The sequence below is a fragment of the Salvelinus sp. IW2-2015 genome, linkage group LG13 (assembly GCF_002910315.2).
Source record: "Salvelinus sp. IW2-2015 linkage group LG13, ASM291031v2, whole genome shotgun sequence".
NCBI classification, from domain to species: Eukaryota; Metazoa; Chordata; class Actinopteri; order Salmoniformes; family Salmonidae; genus Salvelinus; species Salvelinus sp. IW2-2015.
Genome location: NC_036853.1, coordinates 33,557,958 through 33,571,736, shown reverse-complemented (window position 1 = coordinate 33,571,736; position 13,779 = coordinate 33,557,958). Strand labels below are relative to the sequence as shown.

General features: G+C 42.9%; 1 pseudogene; it reads left to right on the top strand.

Moving 5' to 3' along the window:
- The first annotated feature begins 1,116 nt into the window (after positions 1-1,116).
- Positions 1,117-13,779, top strand: part of LOC111971361 (ribonucleoprotein PTB-binding 2-like) — a 72,270-nt pseudogene continuing 59,607 nt past the window's right edge.

Sequence of the window (13,779 nt, the reverse complement as noted above, 5' to 3'; positions counted from 1 at the left end):
GCGCACACTGACACACACATATACATGGCCATTGGACATTGTGAGGGTCCTGAAAGAAAGCTGCCATTTACTGCTCAGTCTGACTCAGTCACAGCCTCCACCCACAGGAAAAGGATTGACTGACTTTGGCTGACTGAGAGAAAGGTCCTGGCCATTCATGTTTATAATCTGCACAGCAGGGGGACATGGTATTCCATTTTCCTCGTCCTGGTTTAATTTTAGGCCTATTTATTTCTTATTTATAGGMTAAATAAAGTGTTGCCTGGGGCTTTTATCCTACATTGCAATGTATACTGAACAAAAATATAAATGCAACATGTAACGTGTTGGTCCCATGTTTCATGAGCTGAAATAAAAGATCCYCAAAATGTTCYATACGCACAAAAAGCTTATTTCTCTCAAATTTTGTGCAAAAATGTGTTTACATCCCTGTTAGTGAGCATTTCTACTTTGCCAAGATAATCCATCTACCTTACAGGTATCAAGAAGCTGAATAAACAGCATGATCATTACACAGATGCACCTTGTAATGAACACAATGCCACAAATATCTCAAGTTTTGAGAGAGAGTGCAATTGGCATGCTCACTGCAGGAATGTCCACCAGAGCTGTTGTCAGAGAATTTAATGTTCATTTCTCTACCATAGTCCGCCTCCAACGTCGTTTTAGAGAATTTGGAAGGAGGTCCAACCCGTCCCAAGTGGGTGGGCCTATGCCCTCCCAAGCCCACCTATGGCTGTGCCCCTGCCCAGTCATGTGAAATATATAGATTAGGGCCTTAATTCATTTATTTAAATTGACTGATTTCCAAATATGAACTGTAACTCTGTAAAATCATTGAAATTGTCGCATGTTGACTTTATATTTTTGTTCAGTATATATTTGAGCAATGTTTATTTGAAATAGAGTATATGCATGCATTATGCTTTTTCATAAAACGAATTATGCAACCTGTAGATTCGTTTCCCCTTCTCTGTATTGCTATARCCTCTCTATGATGTGCTTATTGACAGGTAACATTTAGTTAATTAGCCATAGGGTATAGTCTACCACAGGATGGCGATAAAATATTATCCATGGTTTCATAGCTCACCTACCGCTGCCTCCACTCACTTTCATTCACAGCTACTCAAGATGGCGGCAGCTTCCTCCATCCAGCCGCCGAGCGTTCACTCTTTAAACCATGAAAACGCACCTTTCCTGGATTCTGACAGCCCGGAGATCCGTCAGGATGAGGACGCAGGTTCCGAGGGGACCAGTCTCCGAGACTTACCCGATTTGGAACCGGATGAAATTGAGAAGAGGCTGGAGAAAACTCGCCACGAGCTGAGCAACAGGAGGAAAATCCTCATTAAAAACCTGCCACAAGATACAACCAACCAGGTGCGCTATTCTCTATTTTGACAGATGGAGTGAAGTTGGCTTGTTGTAGGCTAGGCTAATGTTTTGCGTCTCTCTCAAAGTAAAAAATGATTTCTGGCGTGCTCTTACGCAATACTTTGCTATACTTAGTTGTAGTTTATTTGCAGAAAAACGAACATAATAAACTTTAACGGTTTAGGAGRACCGTTAATTTTGCTACGAGTCTTGTCTAGGCTATGCGATCAGGAATGATCATATTCATATGTAAACATCAGCATTTTTAGCAGGCTAATTCCTAGAAAGGCTAAACAATGTAAATTCTGAAAGGCATTTAAAGACGGCCGCGCTCAATGCGCGTTATTTCTTTGTGGTTAACGTGCAGCGAGGAATTATATCAAACAGACTACCTTTGCCTCAAGTTTGTTAATCATTTCTACAATGTGACCGATGCACSCACATATTTGCCACTAGCGACAACTCCTGCCGTAGTTTAGGCTWCAATTTAACAAATAGAAGTGAAGCCAATATAAATGGTTTGCATTTTTTATTCAGCCTAACAACGCGGACATAGACTTGATATGAGCCATTTATTTGCACGATATGCGTGAGTCGTTTTTGATGTTGTGAAATGACAATCAAATCGCTACAATATGGCATTCTCTTAAGTAGAGAAATGTTTAATGTGCAAATACAAATGTCCGTTGAACGTGGTGGACGTACTACGACGTTGAACGGACATTTGTAATTGCACATCAAACATTTGTTTGAAAATTATTGAACGCTTATAATATTTTAGTAAGGGTTTAATAAGGGTTTTATAGTAGGACAATAGGCTTATTTGAATTCAGCAGGTGGGAAAATGTGATGGTATTCATTCTCTGCACAGTCCATAATGTTTAGGATATAGCCTACTAATAGCCCTGTTCTAACAATACACTTAAATTCTYCACAAACCTATAGGCCTAGATATATTGATCAAATCAGGATTGGAATTTGTTTATGAACTTGAGAATTCCCAATGTAATATCCCATTTCTGTAACTGCTTGTATTATGGTGGGTAGGCTACAATACTGTTCCATTCAGTCATACTGTATGGTCTTGGGGTATACGTAATAAACTAGAGGCTGATTGCGAGTTCCTCCAGACTAGCTAACATTTCCCAGCCAGAGGCAGGCAGGGTGCCAGGGCAGGGAGACAACCAGGAAGAACCAACACACACAGAGCCCAGAGCTGCTGGAGGAGCCAATGAAACAGTACGAGAAACACTATAAAGCCAGAGACACACATAGAGAGCCAAGCAGGTGAGGYGGAGAGACAGAGAGAGAAAGATGTGGTTTCCACATTATTACACTCTAAAAAATGCTGGGTTGTTTGGTTGACCTAGCTGCTGGGTTGCAGGCGTTGGGTCCCTTAGCTGAGTTGTTTTCTTTAAAAACTGCTGGGTAATTGATGCTGGTTGCTGGGTTATTGGCGCTRGGTTATTGAGATATGACCCAGCGTGTCAGATCAGAAGACCGGAGCCATAGTTTAGTAGGGGTGTGGCTTTCAGATAGTTATTTTTAGCCACCCATGAGAGTAAATGTCATTCCTGTTCTTCTGTTCTGTTGTATAGTTATCACATGTTAAAGTGGAACATTTACATTTTTGTAGCTTCATTGAGGCGTACAGAAGTGCATGAGTTCCCTAAAAGCCTATGTAAATCCCATTGTTGGGATACAATAAGGTGGTATACCATATTATAATATATAATAAATAATGTTACAATTATATGACAATGTGTAAAATGCAAAAAGAAAATAATGAAAATGTCAATCTGCAGTCGGTAAACTTAACATGATGAAAATAAAGGAGAGCCGCACACTCTAGGAGCTCAGATGCAAAAATKTAATGTCCAACGTTTCGACAGCCAAGCTGTCTTCATCAGGGTATGATCAAACACTGCGGTATGACTCGTTTATATAGTGTCAAAAGACACAGGTGTCTGTAATCATGGCCAAGTGTGGCCTAATATCATTGGTTAATTATCAAATATTAAAATGGCATACAAAGAACAGCATAGAAAAAAACAAATGGATAGCATACGATCATAGATTCATTTTAGACTACACAAGCTTACAAACAATTACAATGGCAAAGTCACAATAATCACAAGAATGGCTTCAGATCAAAGTCTACGTTGAGACCGAAGGGAGCAAGGGTCTTTAAGTTAAAGATCCAGGCAGCCTCTCGTTTTAACAATAAATTATCAAGGTCACCCCCTCTCCTAGGGAGGGTGACGTGTTCGATGCCAATATAACGCAGAGACGAAATCGAGTGGTTCGCTTCCAAAAAGTGGGCCGCAACTGGGTACGTCGAGTTTTTGCACCTAATGGTGCTACGATGCTCTGAGATACGTACTTTTAATTCACGCGTTGTTTTACCCACATCATTTTTACCACAACGACAAGTTATAAGATAAATAACTACCTTAGTGGAGCACGTGAAAACACCTTTGATAACACCTTTGAAACTTAACATGATGAACAGGAATGGCATTTACTCTCACCAGTGGCCAATAAGATCTAGCTGAAAGGCCTGCCGCTAATAAGCCACGCCTCCTGAAAATAACCTAAGTATTACATTAAGACCCAGCTGCTAGGTCAACTCAGCATGAGAGTAAAAAAGATTTAACTGATGGTTAAATTAACCCATGCTTGGGTAATCCTAATACCCAATTTGTTGGGTTATTCACGCAACCCAACTGGCTGGGTAAAATAACCAAGCGYGTGTTCTGTCCAATATTTACCCAGYGCTGGGTTACCAAATAACCCAAATTGGGTTGTTTTTAACCCAGCATTTTTAAGAGTGTAGTGTCAACTCAACTCAGAAGCCAACAGATCAGGGGTCCTTGAGCACTATTTTATGAGAAAGAGAAGGTAGTGAGGAAATGAGGGAGGAAAACCAGTCTGCTCACTTCTCCTGTCTCCCATAGTATTTGCAGACCTGGTGTGTGTGCCTTTGTGTGCACAGTGCCTTCAGAATGTATTCACACCCCTTGACTTTTTACACATTTTGTTGTGTTACAGCCTGAATTGAAAATGTATTACATTTATATTTTGTGTCACAGATCTACACACAATTCCCCATAATATCAAAGTGGAAATATGTTTTTAGACATTTTTACTAATTAATACAAAATTTAAAGATGAAATGACTTAATTAAGAGGATAAGTATTTAACCCCTTCGTTATGACAAGCCAAAATACGTTCAGGAGTCATTTTTTTTTAAACAAGTCATAATAAGTTGCATGGACTAACTCTGTGTGCAATAATATTGTTTAACATGATTTTGTTGACTTGAATGACTTCCCCATCTCTGTACCCCGCACATACAAGTATTTGTAAGGTCCCTCAGTCAAACAGTGAATTCCAAGCACAGATTCAACGACAAAAACCAGGGAGGTCTTCCAATGCCTTGCAAGGGCACCTATTGGTAGATGGTTAAAAATAAAAAAAATATTGAATATCCCTTTGAGCATGGTGAAGTTATTGATTACACTTTGGATGGTGTATCAWYACACCAAGCCACTACAAAGATACAGGCATTCTTCATAAGTCAGTTGATGGAGAGAAAGGAAACTGCTCAGAGATTTCACCATGAGGCAAATGGTGATTTTTAAACCAGTTACCGAGTTAAATGGCTGTGAAAGGAGAAACTGAGGATGGATCAACAACATTGTAGTTACTCCACAATACTAACCTGAATGATAGAGTGAAAAGAAGGAAGCTTGTACAGAATAAAAATATTCCAAAACATGCATTTTGTTTGCAATAAGGCAGGCACTAAAGTAAAACTGCAAAAAAATGTGGCAAAGAAATTTACTTTTTGTCCTGAATACAAYACATTATGTTTGGGGCAAATCCAACACATCACTGAGTACCACTCTTCATATTTTCMAGCATGGTGGTGGCTGCATCATGTAATGGGTATGCTTGTCATCGGCAAGGACTAGGGAGTTTTTTAGGCCATTCTAGGATCTTAGGCCATTCTTCCATACAGACTCTTTCCTTATTCTTGATATTCTTCGGTCTGCACTTATGGACTTCAAACCACAGAGACTGCGATGGCCATTGCAACATTTTTTGTGGTGAGTTAACCATTTCTTTGTGGATTTTGATGTGCGCTTGGGGTCATTGACTCGCTAAAAATGGCTGTCTAGCAATGATCAACAACCAACTTGACAATGCATGAAGAATCTTTTAAAGAAAGATGGGCAAATATTGTACAATCCAGGGTTGCAATGCTCTTCGAGACTTAACCAGAAAGACAACGCTGTAATCGCTGCCAAAGGTGATTCTAACATCAATATTAATGTTTTATTTGACATTTTAATTTAAACAAATGTTAGCATTTGTCTTCCACTTTGACATGACAGAGTATTTAGTGTGGACCGTTGTGTGAGCCCGACTAGCTTCATTTTAACGGCGTCCTTATCCAGGGTGGATGGTGTCAGACATATAACTATGCTGACACTCCTCAGGTCAACGGGAGGGAGGAGGGGAGTGGTGTGGAGGTAGGGAGGAAACGGGTTGAGAGAGGAGATGGATGTTAATGGGTGTGGAGGATATAGAGGGTTTTCCGTGCCCATTAACCAGGTCTCTCTTGGAAAATAGATTTCATCTCAGTGAGACTAACCTGGATAAATAAGGTTAAATAGAAAAATATGACAGTGGAAGGTGAGGCATGGGTGGAGGTTTGACGGAAGAGGGAAGGATGAGGCATCAAACTACCGCCTCACCTCCTGCTATTAGTTAAGCTGTTTAATTATTTAGAGCCTCTCTGGAACAGGTGAGACTCACGCGGGCGGTGTGTGCATGTCACCCTCTCTCTGCCCACCCCTCTCCTGGATAGTGCGGCTGCGTGTGTCAATAGCAGACAGCAGTTCTAAAATCTGCCCCTCGTAGAACAGGACGTACCCTTCATCGCCACCTTGCACACACAAAACACACAAAACACACACACACAAAACACACACAAATACACACAAAAAACACACAAATACACAAGGCTGCATACAGATACATTCGCCTCCAAAATGTTTGGCCCCCTTGATAAAGATGAGCAGAAAGACTGCATAAGAAATATAATACAAATACTGAGCTATATTGTATGCTCAAAAACAATATCGTTTTGTAGTAATACAATTGCTCAGAGAAAAAGATTTTCTAATTAAAAATATCTCCAAAAGATCTTGGTATCAAAATTATTGGCACCCAAATTGTCAATACTTTGTGCACCCTTCCTTTGCGATGATAATGGCACTTATCCTTTTTCTATAATGTTTAATGAGATTGGAGAGCACATTGGGAGGGATCTTAGGCCATTCTTCCATACAGACTCTTTCCTTATTCTTGATATTCTTCGGTCTGCACTTATGGACTTCAAACCACAGAGACTGCGATGGGCCATTGCAACATTTTTTGTGGTGAGTTAACCATTTCTTTGTGGATTTGATGTGCGCTTGGGGTCATTGACTCGCTGGAAGATCCACTTGTGGCCAAGTTTTCAAACAGGCCCCTGACAGAGGCAGACAGTTTTCTGGGGGGCTAAAATGTCCTTGTACTCGGTAGAATTCATGATGCCGTTGACTTTAACAAGGGCCCCAGGAACAGTGGAAGCACAACAGCCCCATAACATCAAAGATCCACCACCATATTYTACAGTAGGTATGAGGTTATTGTCTGCATATGCGTTCTTCTTTCGAGGCCAAACCCACCACTGATGTACGTGGCCAAAGAGCTCTATTTTATTCTCATCTGACCATGGCACCCGGTTGGTTGTTGGTTGCTCTCAATAAAGGCTTTTTCATGGCAACCCTTCCAAATAGCCTATTGGCATGGATGTGGTGTCAAATTGTACATTTGGCAACTTGATAACCCTAAGATGCAATTTAAGTTCTGTAATTCTCCAACTGTGGCTCTTGGACTTTTCTTGCCTCCCGAACCATCTTCCCCACTGTGTGTGGGGACAAGATACTCTTGGATCCTCTACCAGGCAAGTTTACCACTGTTCCACTGGTTTTAAACTTCTTAATGGTTGCCCTAATAGTGGTACATGGTATATTTGTTTTTTTCTTTCATTTTTTTTAAACCCGTTGCCTGATTTTATGAAGGTCAACAACCATTTGTCTCTTTTAATTTGTGAGTTCTTTGCCTTTCCCAATGGTGATGGATGACAAACATATTTGAAATGGGTGTTACCTCATTTTTATACCCTAGTGAAACAGGAAGCCATAGAAGGCCGCAATACGGTTCCTTAAAATGAGATGAACTTAAAAAAGTTGAATATTAAGGCAGATTTTATTGTATTTTATTTACAAGAATCTTTAGGTGTGGCAATAATTTTGATGTATCTTCTGATATTTTTTTTTTTTTACTTGTTATTAAACAAAATCTCTTTCTCTAAGCAATTGTATTAGTATAGAATAATATAATTTTCAAATTTTTGGGAGCATACAATAACTTGGTATTTGTATTTATTTTATACAGTCTTTTTTTGCTCAGCTTTATTAAGGGTTGAATAGATTATTATTAGTATTGATATAATGGTATCCCCCCCTCCCTGAGTAGCTCCCTAAGGGGACTGAAATAGCTGACAAGACAGCTGAGTGGTGCAGCCTGCCTGACTCTGAGCCTGGGTGTAGGAGCTATCTGCCTGGCTGACTGGTGTAGAGCTAGCTGCCTGCGGAGGGGTGGTCATTAGAGCAGCATGATGCCTGGTTACACACTGTGGAGCACAGTCTCTATTCACAGTTACATTCCCACTCATTGCATTGTGGAGCACAGCCTCTATTCATACAGTCACTCTTTCATCACACGCTCACAGATTATTACACTGTTATTATCAGAGCTGGTCCAGAGTAATTGACTTGACAAGCATTGAGAAGAAAGGACTCTTGGCAACTTAAAGTGGAATATGTTGCGCTCACAGTAGCCTATGACATTTCATACTGTATACAGCAATTCCACTGAAATGTAAACAGTTTGTTGCATTCACAACAGGATATCCATGTAGTACTATTTCTCACCTCCATTTCCCTATCTCCCTCTCTGTTCAACACTCCGCTCTCCCCTGAAGAAAGGCAAACCCGAAACACTGTTGACAGTGAATGAACAGTAGTCTCGTATTACCAGACTGAATTACCACTGCAATAAACAGCAGGGACGGAGCCTGTGGGAGAAAGAGAGAGGGAGAGAGGAGAGAGTGGAGTGGAGGGAGAGAGAGTGGAGTGGAGGGAGAGAGAGAGGACCGAGAGGAGAGAGAGTGGAGTGGAGGGGGGAGAGAGAGAGAGAGACAGAGAGGAGAGAGGGGGAGTGGAGGGAGAGAGAGACCGAGAGGAGAGAGAGGGAGTGGAGGGGGAGAGAGAGAGACAGAGAGACAGAGAGGAGAGAGAGTAAAGAGAGAGAGACAGAGTTTGCTGCCTGCTTCTGGCCTAAATGCTAGCCAATATAGTGGAGCCGGTGGAGGAGAGAGCGGAGCAAGAAGGAGCAGCCTCCTACCTGCTGTCTGCTTCCTGCTGCTGCCTGTTTACCAGAGCCCATCTCTCTGTCTGTCATGCTATCTCTTTGCCTGTTTGTCTCAGGCACTGACTCAGAAGCTGTTATTGCAACTCACTCCCTGGTGGGAGCATATCATTGTAGTCCAATATCTGTGTTCATTCTCCTTTTCAAGTGTATATTTCGGAAGCTGGGACTGACACTTAAAACCACCATAGTTCTTGTGCATTCTGACTGAAACACCTGGGGTACACCACGTGACATGTTAGGATCTATTTCCCCACAGATATCCTTCGACTTTGTGTGCTTCTGCACCTGCATTGCTTGCTGTCTGGGGTTTTAGGCCGGGTGTCTGTGTAGCACTCYGTGACATCTGCTGATGTAAAGAAGGGCTTCATAATATGCGTTTGATTGATTGACTTTGTAAACCTGTCAACCTTCAGAAAGCTGTATTTCCAATCATTCACAGAGCAGTTTGAACTGCTAAGGACTGGAGTTGCGTATGGTACTAAAGCTGCACATTCGAAAAAAGTAATTTTACTTATGTAGCACAAACCATGTCATTCTGTTATCTAATATCTATGTAAATTTGAAGTGGCTGTTATGAGTTCTAGCGGGCAATGCACTTAAAAAAGATTTGCAAGGTACTAACATRTCATTATAGCTTTGCCCTTGGAAGCCCATTGTAACCTCTGTGGCTGGGTTAGCTTTTATCTGTGAGGAGGTTTTGCTGGTGGCAGCTCTCTGTATATCCCAGTCAGTGTGGCGGTTTTGCTGGTGCCATGGTATGTGACGAGCCTCTGCTGAGGCGGCAGTGTGCAGCTGTGCCCCCACCTGAGTCCTGAGCTCCAGCAGGGACACACAGAGACAGGGGGGGAGGGATCAGGTGAGGTGACTGGTAAACGAGCCCAGGTATGACCCATGCCTGTAGAGAGAGGAGAAAGAGCAAGAAGAGAGAGTAAGAGGAGATAGTGTTTAGCCCCCTGAGGAGATAAAGGAGAGGACAGTGTGATAAATAGAGGAAGAGGAGATAGTGTTTTGCCCCCTGAGAAGATAAAGGAGAGGACAGTGTGATAAATAGAGGAAGAGGAGATAGTGTTTAGCCCCCTGAGAAGATAAAGGAGAGGACAGTGTGTGAAATAGAGGAAGAGGAGATAGTGTTTAGCCCCCTGAGAAGATAAAGGAGAGGACAGTGTGTGAAATAGAGGAAGAGGGTGTTAGAAAGGGAGTGAGGGAGGGAATAGGTCATACAGAGGGAGAGAGTGAGATCTGATTACGTGTCCATGTGCATGTTCTTGTTCTCTCTGGGCTCCGGGGGTACTGTAACACTGCATGGACATTTTGTCAGAGAGACGAGTAGCAGAGGAGAAGAGGGGGATGAGGAGAGGAAACGGGGTTGTTAAACCCTTATCGATGCCGCAGCGGAGAAAGCCTGTTAGCCCGGCCTACGAGATGTCCTATGAAGTGAGACTGTTCAGCTTTGTGTGTGTGTGTGTGTGATCCGTGCTGTGCTATAGTGAGCCACCTGTCACACACTCCATAGAGGAAGTCACCGGGGACAGTACAGGGAACAGGAGGTCAGAGTGGAATATGGGGACACAGTAAGTCGTGGCACGGTCATGTTTACCACATACAGTGGAAGTAATACCTATATTATTATAATATTTATGACAGTCTTCTTCCTGGATCGTGTCCCACACTGTTTTTTTTTGATGGCCTTCAAGATTATATTATCAAATTCATGAAAAGCCGGTCATTTAAGATATACGTAAATTTATATATTTTCCGTGGATTCATTTCTTCTAATCGAAAACCTTCATGAAATGCATCATGTAGAAGGAAATTTTATCCACAAATACGAATAGAATTGAACATATACAGTGCCTTCGGACAGTATTCAGACCCTTCACTTTTTCCTCATTTTGTTACGTTACAGCCTTATTGTCAACCCTGATCTGTTTCACCTGTCTTTTTGCTTGTCTCTACCCCCTTCCAGGTGTCCCCATCTTCCTCATTATCCCCTGTGTATTTTACCTGTGTTCTCTGTTTGTTTGTTGCCAGTTCATTTCGGTTTGTCAAGCCTACCAGCGTTTTGTCCGTGCGCCTTTCTGTCTCTAGTTCCTGTTTTCTAGCTTTTCCGTTTTTTGAACATCTCGCCTGCCCTGACCTTGAGCCTGCCTGTCGTTCTGTACCTTGTCACACCACCCTGGATTACTGACCTCTGCCTGCCCGGACCCTGAGCCTGCCTGCTGTTCTGTCCTTTCGGACTCTGCTCTGGACTACTGACCTCTGCCTGCCCCCCCTGTTTGTTTAAACTTTTGTTACTTCGAAACTGTCTGCATCTGGTTCTTCTCCTGAGCCTTGACACTTATTCTAAAATGGATTAAATATATTTTTTTCTCAGCAATCTACACACAATCCCCATAAGGACAAAGTCAAAACAAGAAATTTTTGCTAATTTTATTAAAAATAAAAAACATTTCTGCATTATTGAAGGTCCCCAAGAACACATTGGCCTCCATCATTAATTAATTGGAAGATGTTTGGAACCACCAAGACTCTTCCTATAGCTGGCCGTCCGTCCAACTGAGCAATCGGGGAGAAAGGCCTTGGTCAGGGAGGTGACCAGAGACCTGATGGTCACTCTGACAGAGCTCTAGAGTTCGTCTGTGGAGATGGGAGAACCTTTCAGAAGCACAACCATCTCTGCAGCACTCCACCAATCAGGACATCTATGGTAGAGTGGCCAGAAGGAAGGCACTCCTCAGTAGAAGGCACATGATAGCCCTCTTGGAGTTTGCCAAAAGGCACCCTAAGACTCTCAAGCATGAGAAACAAGATTCTCTGGTCTGATGAAACCAAGATTAAACTCTTTGGCCTGAATGCCAAGCGTCACGTCTGGAGGAAAACTGGCACCATCCCTATGGTGAAGCATGGTGGTGCAGCATCATGCTGTGGGATATTTTCAGCGGCAGGTACTGGAGACCAGTCAGGACCAAGGAAAAGATTAACGGAGCAGGGCCTCCTGAGTGGCGCAGTGGTCTAAGGCACTGCATTACAGTGCCGCAGGGATATCCTTGTCCCATCGCGCACTACCGACTCCTGTGGCAGAGTGCAAGCTGACATGGTTGCCAGGTGTACGTGGTTTCCTCCAACACATTGGTGCAGCTGGCTTCCAGGTTAAGCAATGCGCTTGGTTTGGGTTGTGTTTCAGAGGACGCACGGCTCTCGACCTTCGCCTCTCTCTCTCTCTTGAGGCCTTACGGGAGTTGCAGCGTTGAGACAACTAACTACCAATTGAATACCACGAAATTGGGGTGTAAAAGGGGTATATATATATATATATATATTATATACAGTGGGGAGAACAAGTATTTGATACACTGCCGATTTTGAAGGTTTTCCTACTTACAAAGCATGTAGGGTCTGTAATTTTTATCATAGGTACACTTCAACTGTGAGAGACGGAATCTAAAACAAAAATCCAGAAAATCACATTGCATGATTTTTTAAGTAATTAATTTGCATTTTATTGCATGACATAAGTATTTGAACACCTACCAACCAGTAAGAATTCCGGCTCTCACAGACCTGTTAGTTTTCTTTAAGAAGCCCTCCTGTTCTCCACTCATTACCTGTATTAACTGCACCTGTTTGAACTCGTTACCTGTTATAAAAGACACCTGTCCACACACTCAATCAACAGACTCCAACCTCTCCACAATGGCCAAGACCAGAGAGCTGTGTAAGGACATCGGGAATAAAATTGTAGACCTGCACAAGGCTGGGATGGGCTACAGGACAATAGGCAAGCAGCTTGATGAGAAGGCAACAACTGTTGGCAATTATTAGAAAATGGAAGAAGTTCAAGATGACGGTCAATCACCCTCGGTCTGGGGTGATTGAAGAAGGATGAGTACAACCCCAAGAACACCAATCCCAACCGTGAAGCAATGGAGGTGGAAACATCATTCTTTGGGGATGCTTTTCTGCAAAGGGGACAGGACGACTGCACCGTATTGAGGGGAGGATGGATGGGCCATGTTTTCGCGAGATCTTGGCCACAACCTCCTTCCCTCAGTAAGAGCATTGAAGATGGGTCGTGGCTGGGTCTTCCAGCATGACAACGACCCGAACACACAGCCAGGGCAACTAAGGAAGTGGTTCCGTAAGAAGCATTCAAGTGTGGAGTGGCCTAGCCAGTCTCCAGACCTGAAACCAATAGAAAATCTTTGGAGGGAGCTGAAGTCCGTATTGCCCAGCGACAGCCCCGAAACCTGAAGGATCTGGGAGAAGGTCCCTCTCTCTGTCCCTCTCTCTCCGTCTCCTCTTCTGTCCTCTACTCTCTCTCTATCTCTCTCTTTCACTGACCCACATGGTCCATCTCTCAGACAGGATGACTTTGAGACTTGTACCGCATACCTCTCAGGCCACTGTCCCCTGTGTTGTAACACCATCTGATTAAGTTCTGTGACTGGGGGGTACGGTGTGCTACGCTGTGTTAAGAGCTGAGGTGTAACTCAATGATTGTCACTCCCTGTGTAAATATATTAAGCTCCTGGCTTAAGGGAATCATGCTCCCTGTGTCCTGTCTCTTGTTCTGCTCCTGCCCTGGCCACGTCGCCTGCCTGCCTGGCTGTACTGGGGCTGTGTCCCAAATTGCACCATATGGGACTGGTACAAAAGTAGTTGCACTATAAGAGGGAATAGGGTGTAATTTAGGACGCATCCAGGTCAGGGCCACAGCCTGCCCAGACCAACCCTTTAAATGATTTCTAGGCCGATTTACATTTGAAAAGACTGGGATTGTTGCGCAGGAGAGACAACAATCCTGACGTGTAGTATGCCTTAATCCATATCTCTGATTATTGTGTCCCTGG